The sequence below is a fragment of the Onychostoma macrolepis genome, chromosome 24 (assembly GCF_012432095.1).
Source record: "Onychostoma macrolepis isolate SWU-2019 chromosome 24, ASM1243209v1, whole genome shotgun sequence".
Lineage (NCBI taxonomy): Eukaryota > Metazoa > Chordata > Actinopteri > Cypriniformes > Cyprinidae > Onychostoma > Onychostoma macrolepis.
This window is the reverse complement of record NC_081178.1, coordinates 26,336,175-26,349,885: the sequence shown is the minus strand read 5'-3', so window position 1 is coordinate 26,349,885 and position 13,711 is coordinate 26,336,175. Positions and strand designations below refer to the sequence as shown.

General features: G+C 39.7%; 4 long non-coding RNA genes across 7 annotated transcripts; all 4 read right to left on the bottom strand.

The window, feature by feature from the left end:
* Positions 1–4,824: 4,824 nt before the first annotated feature.
* LOC131533481 (uncharacterized) lies at positions 4,825–5,608 on the bottom strand. Of its 2 annotated transcripts, none has more exons than XR_009269125.1 (3): positions 5,318–5,608; positions 5,126–5,226; positions 4,825–5,025 (listed from the first exon to the last, which is right to left on the bottom strand). It is a non-coding gene; the product is annotated as an uncharacterized LOC131533481 (long non-coding RNA). The 2 variants fall into 2 exon arrangements; XR_009269126.1 differs by having other exon boundaries at positions 5,126–5,178.
* A 111-nt stretch (positions 5,609–5,719) lies between these two features.
* On the bottom strand, positions 5,720–6,797 carry LOC131533480 (uncharacterized). 3 transcript variants are annotated; one of them, XR_009269122.1, is made up of 5 exons: positions 6,667–6,797; positions 6,436–6,587; positions 6,187–6,363; positions 6,033–6,095; positions 5,720–5,862 (listed from the first exon to the last, which is right to left on the bottom strand). It is a non-coding gene; the product is annotated as an uncharacterized LOC131533480 (long non-coding RNA). The 3 variants fall into 3 exon arrangements; XR_009269124.1 differs by having other exon boundaries at positions 5,720–5,886; positions 6,187–6,587; XR_009269121.1 differs by having other exon boundaries at positions 6,187–6,587.
* Positions 6,798–7,337: 540 nt separating this feature from the next.
* On the bottom strand, positions 7,338–7,965 carry LOC131533597 (uncharacterized). Its single transcript, XR_009269159.1, has 4 exons — positions 7,948–7,965; positions 7,766–7,870; positions 7,584–7,649; positions 7,338–7,450 (listed from the first exon to the last, which is right to left on the bottom strand). It is a non-coding gene; the product is annotated as an uncharacterized LOC131533597 (long non-coding RNA).
* Positions 7,966–7,983: 18 nt separating this feature from the next.
* Positions 7,984–9,648, bottom strand: LOC131533596 (uncharacterized). Its single transcript, XR_009269158.1, has 7 exons — positions 9,530–9,648; positions 9,182–9,348; positions 8,867–9,022; positions 8,539–8,761; positions 8,355–8,415; positions 8,170–8,271; positions 7,984–8,049 (listed from the first exon to the last, which is right to left on the bottom strand). It is a non-coding gene; the product is annotated as an uncharacterized LOC131533596 (long non-coding RNA).
* Between the last annotated feature and the right edge of the window lie 4,063 nt (positions 9,649–13,711).

Below are 13,711 nucleotides of genomic sequence, written 5' to 3'. Positions count from 1 at the left end.
AGCATTTTGCATGATGTAACAATGCCATTGATGGATTTCTCTGTGTGTGTGTGTGTGTGTGTGTTTCACACAGGAAGTGGGCTATTCACTTGGGAATAACATTACAAAATAATGGGCTAGAAGGCAACCATTTCTCAACATTTTTGAATTATCAAGAGTTATCTTAAAAATATGCAACCATGGAACACCAATTACAGTAAAGATATCAGAAAGATAATTTTTAAAGAGATAGTACACACCAAAAAAAAAATAAAAAATTCTGTCATCATATACTTAAAATTTCCATTAAATGTTTTTTCACTGCTGAACACAAAAGAAGATATGAATGTTGGTAACCAAACCGTATATGGAATAAATAAAATACAATGGAAATCAATGGCTACCGTCAACTGTTTAGTAACCACACAGGGAATTTTCCAGTGTTGATTTAACACCAGGAAAATTACTGTGTAGAATTCCTCAAAATATGTTTTGTGTTCAACAGAAAAAATAAACTCATACAGGATTTGAGGGTAAGTAAATGATGACAATTTTCATTTTTGGGCGAATTATCCCATTACGTTGTGAGATGTTTACTTTAAAAAAAAAAAAACAAACAAACAAATAAAACAGTAATAAAAGTAACTGCATGCCTTAATTTTACATTTAGTATGGCAGAGTTTTATAAAACTTTATTTATTTATTTTTATAAAATGTAAAACAGAAAAAGTTTCAACATTCATTATGCATCTGAACTGCTCCCAGTGATTGGACAGTATAAAGCCATTGAAATGAGACAGGAACTGCTCTGTAAACAACCTAGAAAAAACAGCACATTAGTCAGCATTGTAATGAGGGGAGAACATTACATTACATATCCCCATAGAACGGTGTAATGTGCTTGAGTGATTTTTGCCATCTGTTGACAACATTTCGTAGGCAGGTAATTTATCACCGCAAACAGCAGGGCCACAAAATTAACACATTTATTTATGATCCTGTGTGAATTTGAACTGTGTAAATACCATTGGTCATATCCAAACAGTGATTCTGCCAAATAACACAAGTGTTGCAGAGAGAGACACAAATATAAGAGGCGTTAGGGACAAATAAACCCTGGATGAGTCTCGAAAGCCTCTATATTGATTGGGGAGTGAGGTTATTTTGTGAGTGAGAATAAGAGCTATACATTTCAGTTGGGTTGTGGTCAGAAAATGTGAGTACTGACCTCAACGCAATGAGCTTTTAAGGAATATGGGTAAGTACAACTCAATTGCTATTAATGTCATCTGTGACATCAATAGCTCTTTTCCCCCATGCCATCTCCAGCTTAAATAGCTAACACATGGATCATTACCTGTGTTCTGTAATTCATTCTCCATCTTTAATTATTGCCTCTTTCTCAAGTATTATTTATACAGTTGTATATAAAGTAAATAATGCACAAATCTGTACATAAATCTACTGTTCCAGATTCATACACATTATTATTATTATATTATTATTATTATCTATTGTTAAGTCTTACTATTTAAATGTTTTTTTCTGTTCTCATGTCAGATGTGTATGTATGTATGTATGTATGTACCAGGAGCACCTTAAAAAAAAACACAACAAATTCCTCGTATGTTTGCGCACACCTGCCGAATAAAGCTAATTCTGATTCTGATTCTGACATGCTGTCGGTTATAACAACAACAACAAAAATCTTGGCCATACAAATAAATAAATTTATTCACGAAATCGTACTGAAAATGTGCTCACCCTCAGGCCATCCAAGATTAGGATGACTTTGTTTCTTCTTTGGGGAAATTTGTTTCTTCACCAGATTTGGAGAAATGTGTCACTGTATCAGCAATGGATGCTCTGCAGTAAATGGGTGCCGTCAGAATGAGAGTCCAAACAGCTGATAAAAACATCACAATAATCCACACGACTCCAGTCCATCAGTTAACATCTGGAGAAGACAAAAGCTGAAACAAATCCAGCATTAAGACGTTTTGAACTCAAATACGAGTCTATAATCCATAATAACGCTTCCTCCAGTGAAAAAGTGCAAAATCCAGCCACATATATGTTTAGAGCTGTTTTGGTGCTTGATCTTGATCTCTCTCCTGATTCAGACCAGAACACTTTTTCACTGGAGGAAGCACTATTATGGATTATAGACTTGATTTGTTTCAGTTTTCAGAAGATACAAACCCATCTACATCATTTCAGCAAGTGCTGATTTCTGGGTGGACTAATGTTGATAATAAAAGTGGATCGTGTTACAAGTTCTGCCTGCATATAGCATTCATATTACTGGAATATTCATGAGCCTCACAACATATGAGCAGCTAGATTTACAAGTCTAACAATTATCATAAGCATCAAAGAACATAAATAACAAAATTGCATCATAAACTGGTTCGATGCTCTTCACTTAATTCTCACAAGATTAATTTATTTGTTTGTTTGTTTAAGAAACAGTAACAACATTTTACAGTTTAGTAGAAAAGTGTAAAATATCAGTCAAAAATGTTGATAAAACAATTACCAGTCCATTTCTATAAAACATGCTGGACATCTATAGACATAAGCAGCTGTTGTGGTTCCCCTTGGTCATATTAAAAAATGAAGACCACAATACCCTGTATACCACAACACTAAATGTCAAAACAGTGGATAAGCCCTTTAAAAATCTCCTGCAGGAAAGGAGACAGAATTGCCTAGAGACTCAGCAGACACTTGGAATTCTACACACTTCCTAAAGTCATTGCCAAGTTATGGAATCTCACCCAAATGTTTTATTCCAGATGGAGTGAATCTCATTTGGTATGTGTAATATTTGAAAAGGTCAGGCGCAGAGCAGACACCCCGCTGTAGACGGAGTCACGGAGTGGCAGAAAGAGAGCGGCCCACGCCGTGAAGAGCAGGTTTCCACGAGGCCCGAAGACACCGGCCCCTCAAGAGCAAAATTAAATGAAAAGGATGGGGATGAGTGTGTTCTCTGTGTAAAGAAAGGGAGTGAGGGAAATTGTTTTTGTGAGTGGGGGTGAGTGAGAGGTATATTGTTATACGAGGACCCTCTTCTTCCCTTATCCTTCGGTTCTCTTCTCATCTCACTGTCTGAATGTGGCTCTAAGAGTCCTAGACGGCCCAGAATATATTCATTGTTCTGTTTTTCAAAAGAAGAGGCCTTTTGCTCTCAGTCGCATTAAAAAAAAAAAATTCTGTTTCTGCACAGACTGACTCTTTACCTTTCATTCTATAAAGAGGGCATTGCAGCTTCAGTGAATATCTCATCCAAAAATTGAACTTCTGTCATTATTTACACTTCATGTCATCCCAGACTGGTACGACTTTCTCTATTCTGAGCTCCAGCAGGGTTGGTTAAAATGCTACAATCTGAATGATCCCAATATTGATTCCAAGACCAATATTTTATTTTATTCCTTGCATTTTGTTAATTATTAAAACTAATATTTTCCAGACTGTCTCAAGTTAGATGATTCCCTGTATCAGAGTTGTCTTGCAAAGCAATGCTCCCGTTGTTTAGCGACACAGCTAAATAAATAATTTTAACCAAATATGTGTGAATGCAAATTTGCAGGGTGACTTGACTTGACTATCCATTCCTGTGTGTGCATTTTAATGTGATTTTATACATTGCGCAAATCCTGAATCTCTTTTGCATCTTCTTGTGCTTGAACATGTGGCAGTGCAAAATACTTTGGGCCACAATATTTTTTCAGTTTACTTTCGTTTTACGTTGCGCGTTAGGGGTGGAGTGTTTCAATTAATGGCGGAAGAAAAAAGGATATAAGGAAGTGATCTTACCCAGGAGGATTGCGTCATCGGTAAGGATTGCAGTGTGAGAGTGAAGTAGGTGGAAAGACGGCCGCGTCAGGAACTGTTGCCTTCTGCGAACGCTATCTGGTGCGTTGCGGAGTCCCACGTGATTTTTTTAAAGCGTTGCACTTCAAGATTATCCGGATTTAGTTAGGTGGTTCTGAAGACAAGTTACGGCTGCTTATTCACCTGTCCTGGTGTCTGATGACCACTAGATACACGCTTCAGCTCCCCTCATGACTGTGAACTTGTGTGACGCAATTACTACACGGAGGAATTCCCCGAATTCACCCTTGAATTGATACAAAGTGCTGAAATGTTTTTTTTTTTTCCTGTTACTTATTTTTCAACCAAGATTCTTCATGGACATTGTGGAATAAATCTTCCCATTTCGAACAGTTTTTCTTCTGACTATTTTTTGTGACTTAATATTGTAACAGGTGGTTTTTTTTATTGGCTATCCTGGGTTACTTTAATTTTGTCAGGATCAATCCTGGCTGGCGCCCGAAAAAAGACTTAAAGAGATTTTATTTGTGCCAGGCGACCCCCACCGTTACAGAGTGGCGCCGAACAGGGACTTGAAAAAATTGTGTATGTGAACTTGAACATTATTTTTGTGAATTGTGTTTGTTGGAGAATTATTGAGACCTTATGGTAAATTGTTAAAGGTTAAAACTTTGAACCATAAAGGAAAAATGTTGCTTTTGGAAATTGTGCTTTTGATTGCGGAGTGTTATTAAATTGGGAAAAGTATTGGTTGACCATTTGTGAAAAGTTTTATATTGTTTAGTGAAAACGTGGTGCAAGAAATTACTGACCCAAACACTATTACTGATTTACATTTTATATTTACTGATTTTCTACTCTACATTTCTTTCACTCACACAAACACAACAAAAACCCAAAACAAAATGGCTACTATCCCTCCTTCCCCTTCCACATCAGTGGAAATTGACCCTCCTCCAGACATAGCGACGCCTGCCTGGCCACCTGTGCAGCCAAGACCCATTCTTCTACCTCAGTTTCCCACTTTCCACTTCACCCCAACTCAATTCAGCAGTCCCCATCCCCGGTCTCAGGTGCACTTTGCCTCCATGCCTCTAGGTGGCTCTGCTTCATTTCAGCCAGAACCTATGCAACTCTGCACATCATCTGAAGGTGGAACTCCTTCTTCTGTGGCACAACATGACCTACCCAACGTCCTCCCAACTCCTGGAAAAGAAATTCAACAGTTCACTGCTCAGGTGAAAGGGAACTGGGATATTCTATTTGACTTCATGAAAAGGCAAGAAAAAATTGTGGATGATCTTACCCAAGAAATGAAAGCCACTTCTTCCCACCATAAAAATCAGCTCGCTGACCTTGCTGTAAAAGTGGAGGATAACAAAAGCCAAGTCTTCACTCTGTTGACCACTACCAAACAACAAGAGGAATCTGAAATGGACAAGTTGACTAAAGCTATAAAGCAAATGATGACAGCTGAACTCCAAAAGGTGGAATCTACCTTGGTGTCGGAAATGCGTTTCATGGTAGATCAACTCCAGTCAGAAGTCCAGCAGGACATCAAAGCTGGTCAACATACATTTCAAACAAGTCAGGATCACATTACTTCAGAACTTCAGCAATGTGTCACCCAAATCCACAAGTTTTCCACATGTGTAAAGGAGTTGAGAAATGAGTTGGAGAAAGGATTTCAAGATATCAACAATCAAATTGAAGAACAACAAAAATTGGCACCACAAATTCTCAGCAACACCATTACTTCAAATTTGCCAGCTGAATCTTCACCCCTTCTTCCCACGTCTGTAGTAAAAGTGATCATATCAAGTTAACCTTTCCCACTTTTGGAAGGCCATCAGACGATGCAGACCCCTCCTGTACTTAACTAAATGTCAGGATTTCTTGGCTCTTCATCCCCTCACTGATGCGGATGTCCTGGCCACATTCCGTACTGTCCTACATGGAACCGCCGTGACTGGTGGGAGGTCAGACGTTCCAGCATATCCACGTGGAGTGAGTTTGAGGCTGCATTCCTTTCTGCGTTCCTATCTGAAGATTATGAGGATGAACTGGCTGAACGAGTTAGAACGAAAATCCAGGGTGAGAAAGAATCTATAAGAGACTTTGCATTCTCCTACAGAGCCCTTTGTAAAAGATGGAAGACAGATCTAACTGAAGGTGAAATTGTAAAGATGATACTTAAGAACATCAAGCCTTACCTTGCCAGCCAGTTGCGTAGTCGAGTGTGTACTGTGGAGGAACTGGTCAAGTTGGGACACCAACTGGAAAAAGATTATGAACAACAGCTTCGATATGAAGGTCGAATGGGCCCAAAGTATCCAACCACATTACAAAGACCCTCATCGAACCGACCTGCTGAGAAAATCCCAGTTCAATGTTGGAGATGCAGAGGACAGCATCCGCCAGGCAAGTGTCCACACTATAACCCTCCACCGTCCCCTCAGTCAACTGCACACCAATTTACCAGCAGCAAACATCCCTATTCATCTCCTCAGACAAGGGGTCAGTCTTCTAACAACTCTGTGACTGCTACAAGAATGCAGAAGCCTCTATCTACCACCAAGAAAGCCTACACAAACCCTAATGCAACAATGACAGTACCCCAGCAGTTGGTTGTTCCCATCAATATTGCTGCCTGGACTGGAAAAGCCATCGTGGATACTGGTGCAAGCTACACACTTATTCATGAAAGTCTCATGAGACAGCTCACATCACCCGATCAGCTCCATCCATGGTCCAGTGGTCCTCTCTACCTAGCAAATGGAGAAGCAGAGATTCCCTTAGGCTGGATGAATACCACCATACACCTCCACGATCAAGCTTTCACTATACCTGCTACTGTTCTGTCGTCACAAGCCCTCGCCTATGCTGTAGTCCTGGGGTTGGATTTTATATTCTTCAGTGGAATGCAGCTTAATGTCACTGATCAAAAATATTCTTTTAAGCTTACACCTGAAAAGGAGTACCACTTTCAACCAGGCAATGCCAGCGTGCCAATGGTGAGTCCACATCAGGAACCCCTGCAACAGAAAAACAACACAGAATCTGTTCCTATTAAGTTCTATTCCACCTCCGTCCCTCAAATGCTAAATCAACAACTTGACAGTATGGATGAAACAACGTTACTAAAACCGCAGTGAATAAAGCTCATTTACCTCCAGATGGTAAACAACAGTTGCTCCACATCCTGGAAAGCAATCCTCGGTGTGTACTCTCGGACTGGACGTACTGATGTTCTGCAACACCACATTTATACCACTTATCAGGTACCCATTAAGCAAAAACCATACCGCTTGTCCCTCTTAAACAACTTGCCATGGAGGAACAGCTTGACGAAATGTTGAAGCAAGGAATTGTTGAACCATCCCACTCTGGTTGGGCCTCACCAGTGGTCTTGGTACCCAAAAGGATGGCAAACTTAGATTCTGTGTGGACTACAGAAAGGTTAATTCTGTAACAGAAAGTGATGCTTACCCTCTTCCAAACATCACAGAAATCCTGAGTCACTTTCTGGCGCAGCCATTTTCTCCACTATTGATCTTAATAGTGGTTATTGGCAGGTAGCGATGGACCCCAATAGCAAAGCCAAGACTGCCTTCATCACTCCTGCAGGTCTCTATCAATTTAATGTTATGCCGTTTGGTTTAAAAAATGCTCCTGCCACTTTCCAGAGACTTATGGAAACAGTCCTGGGGAACTAAGGAGAAAACTATGCTTCGCCTATATAGACGATATCATCATTCACTCACCTTCAATCACCCAGCACTTCCATGACCTTCAGACTGTCCTTCACAGATTGGAGACTGCTGGTCTAACTATTAATTTGAAGAAGAGCCAGTTCTTTCTTCAAGAAATCGTTTTTCTAGGACATGTTGTAAGCATTCACGGCATCTCGGCAGACCCATGTAAAACTGAAGCCATTCACGCTTACCCTGTGCCTAGAAACCTGAAGGAGGTACAAAGGTTCCTCGGATTGGCGGGGTGGTATCATCGGTTTGTCCCGAACTTCTCAAGAATAGCCGAACCCCTTAATTCCCTGAAAAAGAAGGAACATCGATTTCAATGGACAGCTCAGTGTCAACAATCATTTGAACAGTTGAAGGCTTGCCTCACCTCGCCACCCATCCTCGGCCATCCAAATCTTGATCTCCCTTCATGGTTTATACTGATGCCAGTGACACGGTTTGGGTGCCATTTTGGCACAAAGGAAGGATGCTGGAAGGGAGGAAGTTATTGCTTATGCAAGTAGAACTTTGACAGGAGCTGAACTTAACTATACAACAACCGAAAAGAATGTCTGGCAGTTGTGTGGGCCCTGGAAAATGGCAACATTACCTCGAACACAAACTCTTCACAGTTGTCACTGACCACTCCGCCTTGCAATGGGTCATGGGTTCCACCAAAACCACCAGTCGACTCATCCGTTGGGTCCTAAGACTGCAGAAATTCGATTTCATCATTGAGTACAGAAAAGGGAAACTCAATGTAGCCCCAGATGCACTATCCAGGTCTTCTCCAACCTCAAGCTGCAGTCTGTACACCAGCCACAAGGATCCAGACTTGTCTTTATCAGATGTTGTCCTGTGGGAGGAACAGCACAAAGACCCGGAGGTTTCAAAGCTATTGCAAGCCGTTGCAGAGAACAATGCAAGTTTGATGGACCAATATGAAGTTGTTGAGGACAAATTATACCAGAAAACCTACCTCCCAAATAACCAGTTGCACTACCGAGTGTATGTTCCCAGTAGTCTTCGGCCCTCTCTGCTGCAGCATTATCACTCCAGTCCACTTAGTGGCCATGGAGGGATCTTCAAAACGTACAAGCGACTCCAGGAAGTGGTTTTTTGGCCAGGCATGTGGGCTGACGTGAAACGTCATGTCAGAGCTTGTGTAAAGTGTCAAACATTAAAAAATGAAAATCAGAAACCTGTTGGAAAATTGCAGCAAATTACTACCACTCGCCCAAACCAAATGCTGGGAGTTGACATCATGGGCCCATTACCACGAAGTTCAAATCAAAATGAATACCTACTAGTTTTTGTTGATTATTTTTCTCGATGGGTTGAGCTGTTTCCCATCCGTCAGGCCACGGCTCAGAATGTTGCTTCCATCTTCAGAAAAGAGATTCTGACACGATGGGGTGTGCCAGATTTCATCCTCTCAGACAGGGGTGTTCAGTTTGTCTCAGCTGTGTTCAGAGAACTATGTGAGAATTGGAGCATTACCCGAAAACTGACTACAGCATACCACCCACAAACCAACATGACTGAAAGAGTGAATCGGACTCTAAAAAATATGATGTCAGCCTATGTGGATGATAACCACAAGAAGTGGGACCAGTTCTTACCAGAGTTCCGATTCGCCCTGAATTCAGGCATCCAAGAAACCACTGCACTATCCCCAGCAGAACTCCAGCTTGGCAGAAAACTCCAAGGTCCAATGGACAAAATGCTTCATGGCCGTAATTTAACTCCAGACACTGCTTCCTATGATGTGGTTCATCATCTCCATCAGCTGCAAATGCAAGCCAAAGAAAGTAGTGAAAAAGCCAAGATGAGACAACTGAGGAACTATAACAAAAGAGGAGAGAATTAACATTTAAATGCAAAGACCGGTATGGCTGCGAAACTTTCCACAGTCAAGTGCAAAACATAACTTTAGTGCAAAGTTGGCACCAAAATGGAAGGGGCCTTACCGTATCCTGAAGCAGCTTGGTCCGTTGAACTATCAAATAGCTCTAGAGGACACTGGAGAGGATGTCCGGACAGCACATATCTGTAATTTAAAAATGTGTTTTCCAACAGCCGAGGAATTGGAGACAAAGGAAAAACGCAAACTCATTGATCTATTTCAAGAAGCCTCTGATGAGGAAGAAGAATTCCTAGGTTTCTAATCCATGCTTCCTTTTAAACAACCACGGGTTGTTTTCTTCCAGGGAGGGAGAGTGTGGCAGTGCAAAATACTTTGGGCCACAATATTTTTCAGTTTACTTTCGTTTACGTTGCCGTTAGGGGTGGAGTGTTTCAATTAATGGCGGAAGAAAAAGGATATAAGGAAGTGATCTTACCCAGGAGGATTGCGTCATCGGTAAGGATTGCAGTGTGAGAGTGAAGTAGGTGGAAAGATGGCCGCGTCAGGAACTGTTGCCTTCTGCGAACGCTATCTGGTGCGTTGCGGAGTCCCACGTGATTTTTTTAAAGCGTTGCACTTCAAGATTATCCGGATTTAGTTAGGTGGTTCTGAAGACAAGTTACGGCTGCTTATTCACCTGTCCTGGTGTCTGATGACCACTAGATACACGCTTCAGCTCCCCTCATGACTGTGAACTTGTGTGACGCAATTACTACACGGAGGAATTCCCCGAATTCACCCTTGAATTGATACAAAGTGCTGAAATGTTTTTTTTTTTTCCTGTTACTTATTTTTCAACCAAGATTCTTCATGGACATTGTGGAATAAATCTTCCCATTTCGAACAGTTTTTCTTCTGACTATTTTTTGTGACTTAATATTGTAACAGGTGGTTTTTTTTATTGGCTATCCTGGGTTACTTTAATTTTGTCAGGATCAATCCTGGCTGGCGCCCGAAAAAAGACTTAAAGAGATTTTATTTGTGCCAGGGCGACCCCCACCGTTACAAACAGACAAATACACGTTAACTTCTGTCAAAATATCCTTGTAAACACAGTGGGTTTTGTCTTAAGTGAGCATAAACGGTTGAGAAAGCACATGTGTATCAGTATATGGGATCCGTGCATTAGGTCTTAAAGTGACAGCAGTCTAATATTCCCTCTGTGCTATTAATGTTATTTTGTGCTATTGCTAATTCATTTATTTGTTCTTATTTTATTTCTAACTGTTTAATTATTTTAATAATGTTTGAAGTCTATTCTAGTCTAGTTGGTATTTTTGTTAAAAGCATAGGCAGAAGTTCCTCATATAAGTTAGGGTGCTGATTTTTGTTCATGGTATTCAGCTGCAAAAGAATGTTTTGCAAAAAGACACAGAATAAATATGTTTGACTTCATTTTTAACACCTTATTGGAAAAAAAAACTGGGAATGTTAAGGATTGATAAACAGAGTTGGAATCGTTAAAATTCAAATGATACCCAACCCTTTTTTTTGTGAATTCAATAAATGTGGGCCGATTCCCAAAACTTAGACTCTTATACATAATTTCTTTAAACTAGTAACTCAAAATAAAGAGATCCTGGTTTGAATCTTTCCGAAACCCTCTCCTGTATAACTTAAAACAGAAATATACCCAAAGGAATCGTAACTGAATTAAAATCGGAATCAAATTGATTTAAATTCTTAAAAACATCTCTCTGTGTCATACAGGTTTGGAATAACATGAGGTTAAAAACGATAACAAAATTGTCATTTTTGCGAACTATCACTTTAAAGACTTTTGTGAAATGATAAAGTACTGATTTCAACAGTGAGTCTGTGTAAAAATAAGCAGATATCCTGCAGTTTGCCGCATATGACAGATATGACGGATCCATCGTATACTTTTGGGAAGCCATGCAAATCCGTTCTCTGTTGGCAGACTTGTGCAAATATTTGTAGCAAACACAAAAGGGTTTACTAGATGTATGATGTCCAGCCGTTGGAGATTATGCAGGAAAATATGCAGAAATTTGCTGATGGGGGCAGTCTAAACATCTTTTGAGGACCACGTGCATTTCCCCACAGCACTTAAAAGACGTTTACAAAAAGCAAACACACTTTGACTAATGCGAAACTTTGACTATCCGCCCGTCATTTGGAGCTCGGCGTTGCTCAGGGTGGATTTAGCTCGGCTGGAGTTACAGTTGTAAAATGTATTTCTGTCACACTGTGGATGTCTGGCGACAGATAAACCCAAGCAAATAGAGGCAGACTTGATGAAAGGCATGGCATATCTGGCAGCGAGGTTAAGCCTTTCATAAATTGAAATCTAACTGAAAAGATAAGTAGCCTCTTTTTTTGCTTTTTTGTACTGTGGATAATCTGCAAAGTGGGCCTTTCATCAACTCCCCCATCCAGAAAGACACTCGCACACACATGCCAGACCTAGTTTTACATAACATATAGCTCTATAATTATGTAAAAGACTGCATACTCGTTTCACAGAAAAATAAGTACGATTGCATCTGATTTTATCTTAAAGTTGAAACTCAATGTTTCCCGTGGAGCTGGAATATTCAATTAAAAGATGTCCTTGATAATTTCTCAACACTGTGACAGAATGAGGCCCAGTTCGGTTCATTTTCTTATTGTGTATAACACTTGAATGCCACTTGAGTTCAGTTTACAAGGCCACATATAAAAAGTGTTTACACGGCCGCCCTGTCAAAAGACTGCTAACCTTGGAACTGGAGAAGAAGTGAAGAAAAACAAGACACTCCACAGACGCCGTGCTGTCATAGATATCTGTTGGTGCTTCGAATACACGTGACTCAGACATCCATGCATCTATTTCATTTACCTTTATCCCCTTTATATGATTTTAGTTCACTCAATATAAGCTTTCCATTTTTTACAATGCACAAAAGCCACTAAAAATGTTAACAGCAGGCTTTCATAAATGTCTTCAATGTGCTGAATTTAGCAGCTACTATAATTAACGGCAGGCTCATTTTCATCACATGATGTTAATGGTTGTTCGTGAACATTTTCATTAATGGGTAACTTCACACAGAGACACAAAAGAAGTTAGGACTTGATCAATTGAACTGATTTACTTTCTTTAATACATGTTCCTGGTCTTACTGTGCATGATTCATCAGAGCATATTATCATATTATCATAAAATGTGCCATTGCAATATTTCATCAAACTGTAGTACATTGCTTAGGCTCTGAAACTATCTACCATTTCAGATGACATTGATGACATGACACACACATATACACAGATGGATGGATGGATGGATGGATGGATGGATAGATAGATAGATAGATAGATAGATAGATAGATAGATAGATAGATAGATAGATAGATAGATAGATAGATAGATAGATAGATAGATAGATAGATAGATAGATAGATAGCCTATGGATAGGGTTGCAACAAGACGGAAAATCTGAAATCCCTGAAACTTTCTGTGATGGAAACAGGCTTTTATAAACTCTTACTTGTAGGGCATTAAAAAAGGCCTCTGCTAACCACCAGTTATTTTTTACAAGGTTTGTACTCATGTACTAAAACAGATGAAATAGAGTATACACTTTATGGATGATGAACACTAAACACAAGCAAACAAGTCAACCCATAATACGAGCACAACACGCTAAATTGCACGTTTTCTTATGCATTTTCTTTACAGTCTCTTTCTATAATGTGGATTAATGCATGGATATTAGACAACCAAATTCAGTATGCACTGTATTAATAAATAATACTATGTACAGGCAAGCAGATAAGCCTAAAATACAAATGCAATCAGTTTCATGTTTTATGATGCATTTAGTTAATTCTGAATATATTAAATAAAAAAAACACCCAGTGTAGCTTTAATGTTGACAGATTTCCAAGTATTGACATAAGCTACTGTTTTTGGTTAATCAGTCTTATTGAAAGTTGACAACAACTTACCTGGTCAAAAGACCTTCTGAAAGGTGTGTGCTGGTGGTTTTTCAGAGAGTAGTCCTCAACACTCCACATTTTTCATATTAATGGTCATATATAGGTGCTATAATGGGAATGCAAATGTGTTTTATTTTGACTTTTAATATTACTTAATATCAGGCTCCACATACTCAGCAGAACATGCGTCTATCAGCAAAGCTAAAGGCACTGTGTTTTCACTCTTTCTCATAGTCTAATGTGCAGATCTCATTCACCAGGTCCTGTGGTTTAGTGCTAAAGCAGGAGCGTGTTTGACACAGAT